At 40.4% G+C, this 13,864-nt stretch overlaps 1 non-coding gene across 1 annotated transcript; it reads left to right on the forward strand.

Annotated features, from left to right (window-relative positions):
* The first annotated feature begins 12,094 nt into the window (after positions 1 to 12,094).
* Positions 12,095 to 12,201, forward strand: LOC131238072 (small nucleolar RNA R71). Its single transcript, XR_009167492.1, has one exon. It is a non-coding gene; the product is annotated as a small nucleolar RNA R71 (small nucleolar RNA).
* Positions 12,202 to 13,864: the final 1,663 nt, after the last annotated feature.

Raw genomic sequence — 13,864 nt, forward strand, 5'->3', positions numbered from 1 at the left:
TAAATTACAACATTCAATCATTCAACCATCCACCACAACACCAACAATTATAGTGGTTCGCTTGTGTGTACACCAACTGTTAGAAAACAACCACACAACTACTCCACTCCTAATATCCTCTCCCTCGGGATATCGGCTTTCACTATGAAATAGGTTTTCCAAGGTTCACCTAAAACCTTCATAATTGTGTCTTTCAAGTGGGCTTACACAATTCAAAAACCTCACACTCTGAGATTTTCTGGATCACCTCAGACAAACCAAAAATGAAAGATTTCCTGGCAATCTTACAAACCAAAACAAAGAGATTTACAAAAATGTAAATATACTTATCTGGATATTCTCCTTTGATGAAGCTCGGTAGAATCAATTCGAAGTAGATGTTCAATGTCTACACTCACTTATGAAAGGGTCCTAAATGATTTTTAGATTAAATCACCTTAGACTAGCTTGATTTGATTTTGATCTCAAGAAAGGGAAAAAAATTATATTCCTTCTTCAAATAAGATTGGAATAGAGAATTCAAAATCAAATACAAAAAAGCATTAAAATAATCTTAAATACTAATCAATTTTCTTCTTAAACGTGGGGACAAGTTTTCTCAGAGTAGTCACTTGAATATCATGGAATGGAATGAAAACTCTGAAAATCGTCCTAAATTTATAGGCAAAAATATTGTTCGCTCGATTGGCTCAGAGGTCAGTTCGACTGGTCGAAGGACCAAAAAGAATTCAAAATTTCAGACACGATAAGATAAGATTGATTCTTGACTGATCGAGTGGCTTTCATGGCCCATCGAGTGGCTTGCATGACCGGTCGAGTGGCGACTAGTCAAGTGGGCCCTAGAATGGTTGCTGGACTTTGAGTCGAGCATTGTTCACTCGACTAGTCGAGCTATGAGGCCCGTATCCTAGGTCGTACCGATCCGTAGAATCCTGAGATCCTCCATGTCGAATTTCGGTGACTCGCGATCTGTAATCGGCATTTGCGCGCGACCTTGAGTTACATCCTATCGATCTGAGTCGGCTTGAACCGAGACTTGTACTAGTGCGACCGCGCCGTCGGGTTCCAATGCCGCATCTCCTGCACCGAGGCGATACCCAGGCTAGGAGATGTGAGCCCACGTTCAGTTCGAAGAAAACATCGCGTGTTGCAATCCCAAGAGAATCTTTAATCAAATCAATCCCATCAATCACCCATCCCCAAGTACAACCACCCCTCTCCTAAAGTTTACTCTCTCTTACAACCAAGTACACCCATCCATCACTCACCATCCCTCTCTACCATCACTTCTCTCCCATCACCTCTCTCTCTCTCATTCTCTCTCCATTTTCAAGCAACCCCATGAGAGTAATCGTCTAAGCTCCCTAAGAGAAAAGCTAGGTGTGGACTACTTCCTACCACCCAATCCAACCCTTCAAAGCCGATCTCAACCATTCGATCGACCCCCTTAGAGCTCTAAAGCCTATTGGCGGAAGGAGGAAGGAAGGAATTTGAGGTGGGTGATTTTTATGTGATTTTGATGATTAGAGGGCCCACATTGGTGGGACCCATCTTGATGTATGCATTGTATAGGGAGGGCCCATAGTGGCGGGGTCCCTCCCCTTCTCACATCTCCCTCTCTCTCTCTCTCTCTCTCTCTCTCTCTCTCTCTCTCCCTTTGATGCCAAGTGGCCCACTTGATGTGTGTGATTTATCCACATCATTCATCATGGTGGAGCCCACCTTGACGTATGTCTTCTCCACACCGTCCAGACCATCTGGACGGTGCTGGACTATTTTGGACGGTACGTGGGCCACACTGATGTATATGTTTTATACCCACACTGTCCAGCTGTGGGGCCCACTTTGATGTATGTGGGTATATCCCAACCGTCCATTTATTTTCTATGAAATGATGTGTAGGACCCACCTGGAGTATGGCTTCATCCAAGCTGTCCATTTGCCTGGCCCAGCGTCCAGCAGCTACAGCTACTGATTGATGTCAGCAGTGTGGGCAACCGTGATGTATTTGTATATCCTAGCCGTCCATTGTCATGGACGTGGGCCCACCCCACATGTGTGACACGTGTGGGTAGGACCCACCTTGATGTATATGTTATGTTCAAACTATCCATCCGGCTGATGGGGACCACCTTAATCTATGTGTTTTGAGGTCTTTTATGTAAAAAAAAATAAAAAATAATAATAATAAATAAATAAATAATATTATATTATATAGTGGTGAGCCCCACGTGGGACCCACCTGCGCTGTTTGAAGCAGCATCTGCTGCGTCTTACAACAGCTATATAACTGCTGTATTAACGTTAGCAGCTTATGGGACCCGGCAGCTGTGTGAACCCCATACACACCGTCTGCACTTGGACGGTGGTGTAGCCCACCATGATATTTCCACACCGTCCAAACTGTCTGAACGGTGCTATCCAATGTTTGGATGGTGCTGATTTACATGGACAATGTTTGGATGGTCTAAATTTACATAGACAATGCTTGGATGGTGCTGATCATCATTAGTGGGCCATGTGCCCCATGGAATGATAGTGTACAGTGATACACATGTTACACCTACAACCATTAAAATGATTTTTGGTGTGGTCCAAGTCCACTTAAGGCCCATTGGTGCAGCCCATCTATGAGGCCCATCATGATGTATATTTGAGACCTATGTGATAGGGCCCACTTGCCTTGTATTTTGAGGCCCATGTGATAGGGTCCACCTGCCTTGTATTTTGAGGCCCATGTGATATGGCCCACCTACGTTGTATTTAAGGCCCATATGATGGGGCCCACCTACTTGAATATGAGGCCCATGGGTAAGGCCCATTGTGATGTATTCGAAGCCTATGGGCAAGGCCCATTGTGATGTATTCGTGGCCTATGGGCAAGGCCCATTGTGATGTGTATTAAGCCCTTATCGTGCGGCCCATTGTGAAGTGTATTAGGCCCATGATGCGTGGCCCATTTGATGTATTCGAGACCCAGATAAGTGGCCCATTTGATGCATACGAGACCTATGTGTAGGCCCACATGTTATGTATTTGAGGCTCATGAGCAGGGCCCACCTATTGTGTATATGAGGTCCATTGGTGCAACCCATTGATGTAGCCCACTTGTTGTATTTGAGTCCTATGGGTTGCGGCCCATCATGATGCGTATTAGGCCCATGTGATGCGGCCCATCATGATGTGTATTAGGACCATGTGATGCGGCCCATATTGATGTGTATGTAGCCCTTGTATGAGGCTCATTGCGATGTATATTAGGCCTTTGTGTCAGGCCATGGGCCCACTTTATGTTTGACTCTATGTGGGTTGCTGCTTGGGAGCAATTGTAATGTCTCGAAAAAATCCGTACAATGACCCGAGTACCACCTCAGGCAGAAATTGCTAAGGACCGAATCCTTTAGAAATTAGATAAGTTCTAAACTGAATTAATTGGCGAGTTAGTTCGAATCACTTTCTATACGAACTGCAAGATCCAAAACCAGCAGAATTGCTAGCTCTACATTACTTAAAAACCTAGGATCAACCTCAAACCTCATTTGCTCTTGGGAGTATCTTGAAACTCCGTATCGGACCTGAACCACGCGTCGAAAGACCGATTAAGGTGAAGCTATACGGTTATAATCGCCTTACTAGGCTTGACAACCATTTCGGGAATTGATGTTTTATTTAAACCAACCTGATTTAAATGATTTTAAACTCGCAAGTATACGAATCAGATGTAGATATGGTACGTATTACGAGATCGTTCCCACGAGGACTAGTCGTCACAATTCAAAATTAAAGACTCTTCTTAACTAATCTAACAAATATTTGCGATAGTAATTAAATAAACTAAATAAAAATCAATGGAAAAATAACTAAGAATAATGAGGAAAGTTCGATCAAAGAGAAGACTAGGACTTTCGAATCCACCCCTAATTATCATGAACCTTGTTTTACCTGTTGATTCACTCTAATTCAGATTGATATCAAAATAAACAAAGCGCACTCTATGTCCTTGGTCAGGTACACAGAATGTATAATTCCTTAAAGCATATGGATCACATCTTTCCATCCATGGTCAGGTATGGAGAGATGTAAATTCCTATTTCTTCCTCTATAGGAACCTGTTCATGGTCAGACACAAGCACCTAGAATAGTAATCCAAACAACGTCCATAACTAGACTTTGGTCGAGCTCTTAGAAGGGAGGAGTACGGATATTTCAGTTAAGCACAGTAGAGAAAGAAACAAACCAATCAAATTCAGATGAAATCAACACTTACAAGAGTCATTCAAATTAGGGGCTTCATCTCAGCCCTAGCTAGAAATTTAGCTACTCATGGAATCAAGAAGGAAGACGGAAAAATAATATTTATAAAAGAAAAATTCCATCCTCTCTTCCCTCTTGCTTGAATCTGATGTCTTCGCTCTCTTCCCTCTCCCTGGCTCTCTTCCAAAACAAGCTTTCCCTTCTGCTTTTTCTCCTGTCCAAAAAAAACAAGGAACTACCTCTCTCAAACGGGCCTTTCAAAACGAACCTTTTCTTCTCTCCAACAAAACTCTCCCTCTCTTGCTTTTTTCTTGGATCTGTTCTTCCTGGCTTCCTCTCTCAAACGAGCTCTCTCTCTCTCTCTTTCTTATAGCAGCTTAGGCGGTGGAGGGACGTTTTGGAAACGCTGTCGCAGCAGCAGCCGCGTTCGGACTCTCTTTCCGCAGCCAAGATCAGATGCAAAACAGCCCTCTTTCCTTACTCGATTTCCAAATAAATACCGTCCCTTAGGACGTTTTCCAGTCTTCTACATGATGGACGGATCAGATCTTCCATCTGATCAAGTGTAGTGGGCCACAACAGGTGCGAAAATCGGACAGCGTCCGGCGTGCGTAAACAGGGATTACACTGTTCGCGCTGCGACATTGGTGGGGCCCACTATTGACATTATCTTCAAAATCCAGTCCGTCCATTAGATTGTCATTGAAAAATCGGTCGGACATGCTCAATTCTAGATCAAATTCGTGGTGGCTCACAGGGTTTTAAACCCACCATCCATTCTGCTTTTGAACAGTTAAAAAACGATCTCTACTGTTATCTGAAATAACGCCACCTAGGCGATGGTAATATGGGCCATTATGGTCTAATAGATGGTCCAGATTGGACCCACGAGTCGTGATGGTGGCCCACAACAGGGGACTGCAAGTCCCTGTTTCCGTTTCCGTGAAGCCGAAAACGGAAATTTCCTTTTTCTTTTAAATTTCGTCGGTCAGCGCCTGCTGACCGACCTTGAACGTATGGATGCACCGCCGGTGTGCGTCTGCACTGTGTGCATGCAGTGCACATGTGAGGTCCATCATGATGTGTGCACCGAATCTCCTCCGTCCATATGATTTTTCATGTAATTTAAAGCGTTGATACCAAAGATGAGCCATATCCAGGGACCAGGTGGGCCCCACTTAAGGAATTAAAGGGCTGATCTGGCCGTTGGGCCACTTCTCGAGATATCCAATGGTTGAAATTTAATATGTATGGTTTATTTATGGCCTCCAGGCTATGCATGAAGTTTCAAGTCAATCGGATGGCGGGAACCATGTGATCTTGCATTCTGGACCATTTTCGGGCCTTTTTAACGTGAACGGCTTGATTTCCTCGGATCCCTGGCATGTGAATTCTTCAGTATTAGTTCCCTTGAGTGCGTCCCTTGTTGTGGTGACTTTGGAACATCAAATCCATGCTTGTAGTGCTCTTTTTCCATCAACGCTCCTGATTTCATCTTGTAACAAAAATATAATTAAAATACCCCGTTAAACATTATCATGTACGTAAAATTAGGTAATAAATGGGGTCTGATATGTAATATTCGACCCTCATCACAACCCCCAACCAGCATTTTGCTAGTCCCGAGCAAAACATGCGAAAAAATAATTTTAGAAATACATAATAATTTCTGTAAACCTGAGTGATTTGTGAACAAATCGTGCGATGATTCTAAGATTCATGAATGGTGCACAGAAAATTTTTTCTTTCTGGAATCAAGCTCACGATAAACTTCATAATCAATTTCAAAATATTAATCCATTAATTAGAATATTCTAAACATTGAGTTCCATGAGTGTATAGTGTAATCTCGGCTTAATATCATTAAGAGATCCAATTGTCAATTTCATGATAACATTAGTAATTAACAACAGAGTGCATGACAACTGAAACCAACACTTGCCTGATAGGTTAACTTTTCATTCTATCAGCCTTTGAATTTTTTATGAACAGTAACGCTAAGGAAGGGAATTAAATCCTCACCTATAGGGAGCAAACCTATGGTAAAGATTGTACACCTAACCCTTTTCTCATGTCAACCATGGGGAATCGAATCTTCATCTATAGGGAGCAAACCTATGATGAAAATTATAAGACTTACACTTTTTCTCAATTCTTAGTTATAGACCGATGCTAAAAATTTCAGGCTAGTTCCTTTCATGCTTAGTGATTACTAAGTTAATCATTTAATGTTGAAACGGAACCTTAATGTGCAACCGAGATGTGATATGTGGGATCATGACTCAATCAATGTTTAAAAGTTCTAATCATGGGTTAACAATTTAAACTTAACTGTGAAATCTAACAGATGGCTGAATCCAAGAGTTATAAATTACCGACATTCTGGATCTTGCAATGTTAAAATCACCCTTATCCTTCACAATCACTTCAAATGCACAAGAAGTTCTAGAAAAATTTAAAATTTTTCACAATTTGTGCTCAAGACCAAGAAAATACTGGTGAGGTATCCTGATCGCCCACCCCCAACATAAAATCTACATTGTCCTCAATGTAAAAGAAAGAAGCATGCAATGCACATGGGACAACGAAAATAAAAGAGGAGTGATGGACAAATAGTACATGTATGAAAGAATCTAGAAGCTTTCTAAAAAAAAAATATCCATGTAAGAGCGAGTCAGCATAAGAGAGAAATCAACAAAAATAAAATGATAAAAATGCAAAAAGAAAATCCTATCTATACCACTTTCGCAGGTGCTCTCGATTGCATGTAGCGTATACAACAAGCCTTTAAACCGCTAGGTTACCCCTAATGGACGAGTTGTAGTCTCGTGAGGGTTTGCAGTAATGTTACCCACAAACATTGAACTAACTAACTAGGAAAATGAAATGAAATGAAAGGATGGGTTGCCTCCCAGGAGCGCTAAGTTTAACGTCTTCAGCCAGACACGAATGGACCATTAATCAATCTTTATAACCTGGGTCCGCCAAATAAATTTCCTCAACATCTTTGTTCACCAAATCATCTAAATATGGTTTCAGCCGTTGACCATTTACTTTGAAGATATTCCCGTCTGTTAAATTTTGAATCTCAACTGCTCCATGAGGAAATACTTTTACGACTCGATAAGGACCATACCACCGCGAACGTAGTTTTCCAGGAAAGAGGCGTAGCCTGGAATTGTACAATAATACTTTCTGGTTTGGTTCAAATGTCTTGCGAAGAATCGACTTGTCATGGAAGATTTTTGTCTGCTCTTTATAAATTTTTGCATTCTCATATGCCTCATTTCGAATTTCCTCTAACTCATTGAGTTGAAGTTTTCGGTGTGATCCGGCCTTGTGCAAATCGAAATTAAATGTTTTGATGGCCCAATACGCATGATGTTCTAATTCCACAGGTAAGTGACAGGCTTTCCCAAATACAAGCCTGTACGGAGACATTCCAATCGGAGTTTTGAAAGCTGTACGATATGCCCAAAGAGCATCATTCAACCGTTGCGACCAATCCTTACGATCGGGGCGAACCGTTTTCTCTAAAATTTGTTTGATCTCTCGATTTGACACCTCAACTTGGCCACTTGTTTGTGGATGATATGGCATTGCAACTTTATGAGTGATGGAATATTTTTTCATTAAGGATTCAAACGGTTTGTTGCAAAAATGAGTACCCCCATCACTTATAATTGCTCGAGGAGTGCCAAAACGAGAAAAGATATTTTCTTTTAAGAAACGGACCACTACTCTGTGATCATTCGTTTTACATGGCACTGCTTCAATCCACTTAGAGACATAGTCGACGGCCACAAGGATATACACATAACCGAATGACGGGGGAAATGGGCCCATGAAGTCAATACCCCAAACATCAAATATTTCAACAATGAGAATATTGGTAAGTGACATCATGTTCCTGTGAGAAATATTACCCGTACGTTGGCATCTATCACATGTTGAGCAGAAGGCATGGGTGTCGCGAAATAGTGTAGGCCAATAAAATCCACTTTGTAAGACTTTCGCAGCTGTTTTCTTTGAACCAAAATGACCACCACAGGCATGATCATGACAAAAGGAGATTATACTATGAAACTCACTCTCAGGCACACATCTCCTAATAATCTGATCAGGACAAATTTTGAATAAGTATGGGTCATCCCAAAAGAAATGTTTAACCTCAGCAAGAAATTTGGATTTATCTTGTTTAGTCCAATGAGAAGGAAGTTGACCTGTAACAAGATAGTTTACAATGTCCGCATACCAAGGTAATTGAGAAATAGTTAGAAGTTGTTCATCAGGGAAAGACTCATTCATTGGCAAAAGATCCACTGTGGACTCTAAGACAAGTCTAGACAAATGGTCGGCTACTACATTTTCGGAACCCTTTTTATCCCGAATTTCAATATCGAATTCTTGTAGCAAGAGAATCCACCGAATCAATCGAGGTTTAGCGTCTTTTTTAGAAAGAAGATATTTCAATGCTGCATGATCTGAGAACACTATAACCTTTGACCCTATGAGATATGACCTGAATTTGTCTAGAGCAAATACCACCGCCAACAATTCTTTTTCAGTGGTAGAGTAGTTGAGCTGTGCATCATTTAGAGTCCTACTAGCATAATAAATGACATGAGGCATTTTGTTCAATCTCTGTCCTAGGACGGCTCCAACGGCATAATCCGAAGCATCACACATAAGCTCAAAAGGTAAACTCCAATCAGGTGGTTGGATGATTGGAGCAGAAGTCAGTAAATGCTTCAGCTTATCAAAAGCTTGCCGACACTCATCATTAAGGATAAAAGCAACATCTTTAGCTAGTAAATTGCATAAGGGTCGAGAAATTTTGCTAAAATCCTTAATGAATCTCCTGTAGAATCCCGCATGCCCTAAGAATGATCTAATCTCTTTAACCGTTCTGGGTGGAGGAAGACTAGAAATTAAATCAATCTTGGCTTTATCAACTTCAATGCCTTTACTTGAAATAACATGCCCGAGTACAATCCCTTTTTGAACCATAAAATGACACTTTTCCCAATTCAATACCAGGTTCGTTTTTTCACATCTTTCCAAGACAAGAGATAGATGGTATAAACATTCATCAAATGAAGAGCCGAAAATTGAAAAATCATCCATGAAAATCTCAAGAAAACGCTCAACCATGTCTGAAAAAATACTCATCATGCATCGTTGGAAGGTCGCAGGCGCATTACACAATCCAAATGGCATACGCCGATAGGCATATGTGCCAAAAGGACATGTAAATGTGGTTTTCTCTTGATCCTCGGGAGCAATGGGAATTTGATTATACCCGGAATAACCATCCAGGAAACAATAATAGCTATGCCCCGCCAATCTCTCAAGCATCTGGTCTATGAAAGGAAGAGGAAAGTGATCCTTCCTTGTGACCAGGTTCAGTTTACGGTAATCAATACAAACTCGCCAACCCGTAGTCATGCGCATTGGTACTAACTCATTATCCTCATTTTTTTTCACCGTAATCCCGGACTTTTTAGGAACAACTTGAACTGGACTGACCCATGTGCTAGCAGAAATGGGGTAAATGATACCAACATCTAATAATTTTAGCACCTCAGCCCGAACGACCTCTTTCATGTTAGGGTTAAGCCTCCTTTGCATTTCTCGCGATGTTTTTGCGTTTTCTTCAAGATGAATACGATGCATACACACCGTGGGGCTTATTCCCTTTATGTCCGCTATTGTCCACCCAATAGCTGCCTTATGTTCTCTAAGAACATTAAGCAATTTACCCTCCTATTCTTTATCAAGGTTAGCAGCTATGATGACAGGCAGGGTTTCAGAAGGTCCTAAGAATGCATACTTGAGAGTTTCAGGTAATTGCTTAAGGTCGACTTTGGGTGGTTTCTCAATAGATGGGACCAGTTTAGACTCAGAAGGTGGAAGAGGTTCCACTCTAGCTTTCCATTTTGTTGTATTCATTTCTGGATTAGAGTCAAGCAATGCATTGACTTCTTGGATGGAACTTTCTATGTCAAAATCTACGCCAAAATGTGCTAAACAAATCTCAAGAGCGTCATCGGAAGATTCAAGGAAAGAGTCATGCACTAGACTCTCAATCATATTCACTTCAAATATATCATCTGAGTCTGACATTTGTTGTCCAGCATTGAAAACGTTGAGCTTGATCTTCATGTTACCAAAGGACAACTTCATAACTCCATTCCTACAATTTATGATTGCATTGGAGGTGGCCAAGAATGGACGTCCTAAGATAACCGGGATTTGACTTGTAGGATTCTGGATAGGCTGAGTATCTAGAATAATGAAATCCACTGGAAAATAAAACTTATCAACCTGGATCAGCACATCTTCAATAATACCACGGGGCACCTTGACAGATCTATCAGCTAGTTGGAGTGTTATTTTGGTTGATTTCAGCTCACCAAGTCCTAGCTGCTCATACACAGAATATGGTAACAAATTGACACTCGCCCCTAAATCAAGCAATGCCTTTTTAATCTTATGATCTCCTATGATGCAAGAAATGGTAGGAGCTCCTGGATCCCTAAATTTAGGAGGGGTGTTGTGTTGAATCATGGAGCTGAGTTGCTCTGCAAGGAAGACCTTCTTATGAACATTCATCTTACGCTTTTGAGTGCATAAATCTTTAAGAAACTTAGCGTAAGCAGGGACTTGCTTGATAGCATCAAGCAACGGAATGTTGATTTGGACTTGCTTAAACATGTCCAATATCTCATTAAAGTTGTTTCCTTTCTTAACCGGTGCCAGACGTTGCGGAAAAGGTGCTTTAGGCACATAAGATGGCACATGAGTGGTTCCTGGAGAGTCAGAATGTTGTTGGACTTTGGATGCACTAGTATGTCTCTCCATTTCATTTTGATCTTCCGTATTGGACTTTGATTCTTCCCTAGGCATCTCTACTTTGTTCTCAATCTGTTTACTGGACCTAAGGGTAATGATTGATTTGGCTTGCCCATGATATTGTTCTTGGTTTGAATTAGAGCCAATCTCATACTGTCCTTTTGGATTTACCACAGGTTGACTAGGGAACTTGCCCTTCTCTCTCTCACTCAATGTGACAGCAAGTTGACCCAACTGTACTTCCAGCTTGGCAATGGATTGCGCATTTGCATGTAAACTCTGCTGGTTAGCTAGTAAGGTATGTTGGGTGTCTTTTTGAAATTGAAGTGAACTTTGCATAAAAAGATTGAGTGTATCCTCAAGAGATGGTTTCCTAGATTGTGGAGGCACTTGTTGATACTGTGAGAACTGCTGAGGTTGTTGACTGCCCACTTGGGAGTAAGGTTACATAGGAGGATTTCCAGATGGTCCTCCTTGTTGTGGTCCTTTTGCCCAAGAGAAATTTGGATGTCTAGCCCACCCTGGGTTGTAGGTGTCTGAGTAAGGATCATTCCCAGGTCTCCGAAAGGTGTTCATAGCATGTACTTGTTCAGGGAGAAATTCTGGAAATGCTGAACTAGATGGACAAGACGGCGTAGGATGGGCGGGACTAGAACATGTAGCACATGACTCGACTTGAGTTGTTTGTGGAGGTCCATTATTTAACATTAAAGCATCCACTTTCTTTGTCAGGCTATCAATTTTGGCATAAAGATCTGGTGTGACTCCTACCTCATATATACCACCTTTCTTCTGTGGTTGGGGACTCCTTTCACCTCTATTTGAGTAGTCCCATTGCTGGGAATTTTCACACAAGGTTTCAAAGAAATTCCACGCTTCAACATCACTTTTGGTCATGAATGACCCTCCACTAGTGGCGTCAACCATGCGACGGTTTTGGGGTGTCAGACCATCATAGAAGTATTGAACCTGTTGCCACTTTTCAAAACCATGGTGTGGACATTTAAGAAGTAAATCCTTCCATCTTTCCCAACATTCATGAAAGTGCTCACCCTCTTTTTGTGTGAAATTCGTGATTTCTCTACGGAGAGCATTAGTTTTGTGAACCGGGAAGAATTTGTTTAAGAACTTCTTAGACAGTTGGTCCCATGTAGTGATAGACCCAACTCCTAGAGAATTCAACCATGCTTTCGCCTTATCCTTCAAAGAAAAAGGAAAAAGGCGCAAACGGATCGAATCGTCTGAAAAGTTTTGGAACTTAAAGGTGGAGCAAATGTCTAAGAATTCTTTCACATGATGATATGGATCCTCCTTATCTGAACCATAAAAGGATGGCAACAGTTGTATGACCCCAGGTTTAAGTTCAAAGTGTGCTGCTGTGGTGGCAGGCAACACTATACATGAAGGCGCATTGAATTGGACAGGAGCTGAATAATCTCTAAGAGCTTTAGTTCCATTCTCTTCCGCCATTTCAAACAGGATGTTTCTAAATCTTCTATGAAAGGTTCTTTCTATTTCAGGATCAAAATGTGCTAGTTCTATGTTCAGAGATCTACATCCTAGCATAAACTATGTTATCAATATAAGAAAGAAAACTAAACTAAGAAGCAACCTAAGAGAAATAAAACTAGACCTAGCAACTATGAGATTCTAAAACAAGAAAAAGCTATGTAAATGAAAATTGGAAAGAAGAACCCGGAAAAGGAGATGATGAATGTCTGTAGATTTGAGAGCTCCTCCTTTTGAAGACAATGTTATTTAGCAGCTTCCTTCCTTAATTCCTGTAAACAGAAAACAAAAATAACTTAAATTCACTAAAATAATGCTGGAAAAAAAAATCCTAAGCAACGGCTAATTTCTAAAAAAAAAAAAAAAAAAGTTTGTAATCTTAGAAATAAAAACTAAGTTAGTTTCTAAAAAGGGAAAAAATTTCTAAAACTAGAAAATAGAAAGTTACTTGAAAGAAGAATCAGAATCTAGAATTGGAAAATAGGAAATTTCTAAAAATAAAATAAAATAGCCTAGAAATAGAAACTTTCTAAAAAAAAAAAAAAACCTTAATTCTAAAAATAGAAATTAGAAAAAAAATAGAAAATTTGGAAAGAGATTACCAAATTAGTAGTTTATGTCAGGTCCCTACAAAACAGGCAATAGGTTAGTTTCTAAAAAAAAAATTTAACCGAAAGTTAGTAAAAAAACCTAAGACTATGAATTATGATAAGAGAGAATCTTAAATCCAATTGGACCGAAACAGTCCCCGGCAACGGCGCCAAAAACTTGATGTTTTTTTTAAACCAACCTGATTTAAATGATTTTAAACTCGCAAGTATACGAATCAGATGTAGATATGGTACGTATTACGAGATCGTTCCCACGAGGACTAGTCGTCACAATTCAAAATTAAAGACTCTTCTTAACTAATCCAACAAATATTTACGATAGTAATTAAATAAACTAAATAAAAATCAATGGAAAAATAACTAAGAATAATGAGGAAAGTTCGATCAAAGAGAAGACTAGGACTTTCGAATCCACCCCTAATTATCATGAACCTTGTTTTACCTGTTGATTCACTCTAATTCAGATTGATATCAAAATAAACAAAGCGCACTCTATGTCCTTGGTCAGGTACACAGAATGTATAATTCCTTAAAGCATATGGATCACATCTTTCCATCCATGGTCAGGCATGGAGAGATGTAAATTCCTGTTTCTTCCTCTATAGGAACCTGTTCATGGTCAGACACAAGCACCT

This window comes from Magnolia sinica, chromosome 2, assembly GCF_029962835.1.
Source record: "Magnolia sinica isolate HGM2019 chromosome 2, MsV1, whole genome shotgun sequence".
Classification (NCBI taxonomy): Eukaryota; Viridiplantae; Streptophyta; class Magnoliopsida; order Magnoliales; family Magnoliaceae; genus Magnolia; species Magnolia sinica.